Below are 5,006 nucleotides of genomic sequence, written 5' to 3' on the forward strand. Positions count from 1 at the left end.
TATATATATTAGAGATTTGGAACATCCAGCCTGACTGAGTTCCCATTTCTCTGAGAAAAAAAAAAGAAGTAAGAAGCAAGAAGTAGTCACTGATTCCTGCCATCATCACTTAAGGCACCCAGGGGGGCAGGGAGGGGAACACCTCTGAAATCTCCCACCAGCACCTTAACCAAAACTTGAGATGCTGATGGACTTATGAAGAGCAGAACAACACCCCCAAAGCAACACATGGCAACAGGGAACAGGGAAGCACAACGCCCACCACGCCAGGCAGAACAACAGCACTAATGTCAGCATTCTGAGCAGCATTTCTGCCAGACGCCAGATCTATCGCCAATCCACGCACAGAGGAAGAACAGAGAGTGAGAGACCGATACAACAATACCCCCCTAATCCTGCGCCCTTCCATCCTGCATGTTAGCGTATTGTGAAGAGCCGAGAAAGAGAGATGCTCCTTCTTTCACCTCTCCACATGTCCCTATGAGAATCGCTGAGTAATGCGCCCCAGGTGGTGCTTGCGCCTGAAAATCGCATAGCTCAGAAGTAGATCCCTTACGTAGTCATCATGCAGATAACCGAGGCTGCCTCCCATGAAAAAGTACCGCAAAAAACAACACAACACAAAAAAAACAGGTACACTTGTTAATAATGGCCTGCACCCCATACACCCAATAAATGCTAATAAATTGGGCCAGTGATTAAAACACCTATAAAATTCTTTTTAGTTAAGGTCCATTAATGTAAATAAACAGCTCAGGGATTGCACCTACACAAATACATTTACAACACAGTCCAATAATAACTAGATTTAAAACCGGTGGAACAACCTTGGTATTAGCCATACAAGAATGCTTCTGCTCTGTTAAGGCCCCGCCTGAGACATCACACACATCCTCAGGAACAGAGAAACAGGTGAATACTTTGATATTCACTGAAATAAAGACTTTGCACGGCCCATTTCAGAATAGCAATAGCTTAAACAATGTTCACAGTCCTGGTTAGAAACAATATATGATTTAAATTAAGAGGACAGAGAGACCACCTTTTTTGGTGCAAATGAAGGTTATTTAACATATATAACATATTTAATATCAGTGTTGATGGAAGTTACTTTTAAAAGTAATGCATAACTATTGCATTACTCCCTGAAAAAAGTTAATAATCGTGTTAATTTTTATGGAAAGTGATGCATTACATTACTTTTGCACTACTTTTTCTCGTCTGGGCTGGGATTGCTTGTTTGTTTTTAATATAAAAAAGTTATATTTTTGGCAAATGTAAATAAATAAGCCTCAGGCTGAAGATACTAAATACATAAAAGGATTTTGTGATAACATTTAATTATTGCAGGTTTGTGTAATATTCTGAGTTTGTGTTTTTTCATCATTGTTTTTTATTCATTTTGATGAATACTGGATCTGTTTCTTATATATGCGTTGGTTTAGTATTGTGTATTGGTTAAGTGAAAATGTGTGTATTGGAGGTTTTTTTTTTCAACAAAAGAAATTAATACTTTCATTTAGTGGTGATTTATTAAATTCAGAAGTGACAGTAAAGACATTGATAACAACACAAAATATTTATATTGCAAATAAATGCTGTTCTTTTGAACTTTCTATTCATCAAAGAATCCTGAAAAATAAAATGTTTCCACAAAAATATGAAGTAGCACAACTGTTTTCAACATAATAATCAGAAATGTGACACTGAAGACTGGAGTAATGATGCTGAAAATTCAGCATTGCATCACAGGAATAAATTATATTTTAACATACATTATAATTGAAAACAGTTATTTTAAATTGTAATAATATTTCACAATATTACTATTTTTATTGTAATTTTAATCAAATAAATGAGGCCTTGGTGAGCCTAAGACTTCTTTTAATTAAAAAAAAGATAAATGATAGTGTATATTTAATACATTAATATATATAAATGATAGTGTATATTTAATACATTAATATATATATATATATATATATATATATATATATATATATATATATATATAATAAGTCATTTACAAATAAAATCATTTTGTAATTTTAAGTGAAGCAAGGAAAAAAGAAGTGACTGGGATTGCTGTGCAGTGCATCAGAAATAGAAAAAAAAACATTGTGAACAGTAGGCACATTCAGACAGGCCGAGCACTTCCAATGTAAACAGCTTCGTTAATTGTTATGATGAAAGCGACTGCAGTAGCTCTTGGCCTAATGCACAGACCGTACCAGGATAGACAATATGATGTCACTCTTAGCACTTTACACAAATGTGAATGCATGAACGTCATCACTGCAGTAGCTCATATCAACACACGGTTACGAAAGTGCAAATATTCTCAAATACATGTCAGGAGACTTTTGAGAATACACCAGACATGCCTTCATAACAAAATCCCTCATGGTTATGCCTATGGGAGAACATGTTACCATTTCGGATTTGAGTGCTTTCTGGCACAATGGGACAAATTCATTCCAGCATTAATGGAATATGCACAGTTCTAAATTTGCAATCTTCATTTCTAAGTAAAAAGCAAGATTAGCCATCACCGTAGGAATTAGTAAATACAAGTTGTAGGACAATTCACACAGACATTACATAACCTCTAATGTGCTGTCGGCTCTGCTTAATGGAGAAGAGGGCACGGGTCCCCCCTGAGGGGATTATGTATACCGAACCCCTCCAGCTGAAAGTCAAGACACATGGACAGATAAATGGATTTAGCCTGCAGGCAATTTCAATTACTAGATCAGAAAAAGTGAGAGAGAGAAAAGCAGCACACTATGTCGTTGGATGGCAGAGCAAGGGATTCGGTGAAGAAACTAAAACTGATTTTTTTTTTTTAATGATATGAAGCTTACATTATCATTATATTATGTCACTCACGAAAGTGTTTGCAAAAAAACAAACAAAAACATCACGCCTTGAGAGTCTAGAACCATTGACTGTGTGATGAAGCCTATTAGAACGCAGTTAAAATGAGCCTATAATTCAAGTTATGAAAACAAGAAATATATTTATAATATACGATATAGTTAAGTTATAATAACACACTTAAGAGTGCCACATCAGTGCATGAGTGCCAATGTGATGATTTTGATTATATAGTTAAAACAAACAAGAAGTTAATATTGAGTAACAATTTAGACACAATTTTTTGGGGGATCCGTTTGTCTCTGTTTCAGCTGCCGATGAAAGTAGTTCCAATCAAAGCTCGAGCGAACATTTGGTGCATCTTTCTGAATGAATTGTTTGTTGAACAAATCATTTGAGTCAATGATCTCAACCGATCCACTCGCTTTGTTTCTAAATAAATCACTCGTTTTGAACAAATCAAAAGAATGAACTACCAAATAAATCACGTCATTAAGACAGGGACTTGCTGCCACCTACTGGCGGTTTTAGTGTTGTGTTTATTTAAGTACCCAGTGTTGGGGAAAGTTACTTTTAAAAGTAATGCCGTACAATAAAAATTAAATTAATAACGTTACTTAGTTACTTTTTATGGAAAGTAATGCGTTATGTTACTTTTGCATTACTTTTTAAAACTGGGCTGTTCTTTCCTTAATATAAAAAATAAAAAAATTTACAAATTTAAAAACCCAAAAACACCAAAAACAAAAAAAAGAATCAAAAGAATAAACCAAAATCTAAATTAAAACTAAATTAAAACATCTGTACAGTAGAGGACGCAGCTCAAACAAACCTTTCAGCTGTGCTGCCTTTCTGGATTGCATGAAGAAAAGGATGCAAGGGAAGAAAGTTCAACACTCTTCAGCGATAAAATAAATAAACACAACTATTATGTTTATCTGAAGTCATGCTTATCAGTATGATTGAATTGGATAATCGAAGGTCAGCAGCAAAGACTGTGATTCAATACATAAAGGATATTTGTGTTATTTAACGTATTTAATTAATGCAAGTTAGCATCATATGAGTTCGCATCGTTTTTATCGATTTTGAGGAATGCTGAATCTGTTTTTGTGCGAAATGCATGAAATGTAAATGCATGCTCACATTAAGTCTAGAACTACAGTAAGATCATCTCCTGATCACTCACTCCTGATTTCTCTCATCATGAGGACAGGAGAGCTGTCAGTCAATACGTGAGGAAATTAAGTAACTAGCTTTACTTACTTGAAAAAGTAACTAGGATATTTTCTCATAAATTAAAAAGTAATGCACGTTACCCCCAACACAAAAACACACTAAGCAAAATATTGTTTAATTCCAAAAAGATCCCAAAACATATCGAGATACCATTACACCACTGTGGGAAAAATGCATTAATTGCGATGCCCCCTTGACAGATTAACCTGCTACTCTCAGGTAGATTCAGGCAGTGATGAATAATGCATGAGCAAAGAAGAAATGCATCTGCCTAAGGACTTAAGTGTTTGATGAAAAATTCAGCAGTGTGTAATGGACACAGGAAGCCTGAACAGAGGAATCTCGTGCAATGACAAATAAACTCCAGATTACCTTGACGAACAGCAGCCCTCGCACCGTCTTCAGGAAGAGCGCCGACCTCTTATTGGATAAAGACGCACACCCTGGAGTAGTACTCGCATGTGCGCGGATTCAGTCAAAGATGCTGTCGCTTCCTCGGCGGCTCGTGTTCGTCTGCAGCAGAGAGGAATTCTACAGGGACAAAGGAACATCACCTTGGAAACATGATCCATCTCTGGAGATTCCCAACAAACCAGCTGAACTGCGTGCACCAGTCCCAGTCTCAATTATTTTACAGAATGCGAGTTAACTGCAACATCTGTTGTCGTGATTGTCCCTCTGAGTAAATCGTGTGGAGTCTGGCACTTCTAATTAGTTTCGGGATTGATGTTCGTTTTGGCTAAGCATCAAAACTCTGCGATTAAAGCTGGTGGTTTGTCTTCTTCAGCGACGCCATTCCACCGCAAAAATAAAATCTGCTACTCTATTAGGGCCCCGAAAGAATCGATGGTGTGAGGACCCTCTTGTATCTGCTTTGTTTATTATTATTC

This window comes from Cyprinus carpio, chromosome A14 (genome assembly GCF_018340385.1).
Source record: "Cyprinus carpio isolate SPL01 chromosome A14, ASM1834038v1, whole genome shotgun sequence".
Lineage (NCBI taxonomy): Eukaryota > Metazoa > Chordata > Actinopteri > Cypriniformes > Cyprinidae > Cyprinus > Cyprinus carpio.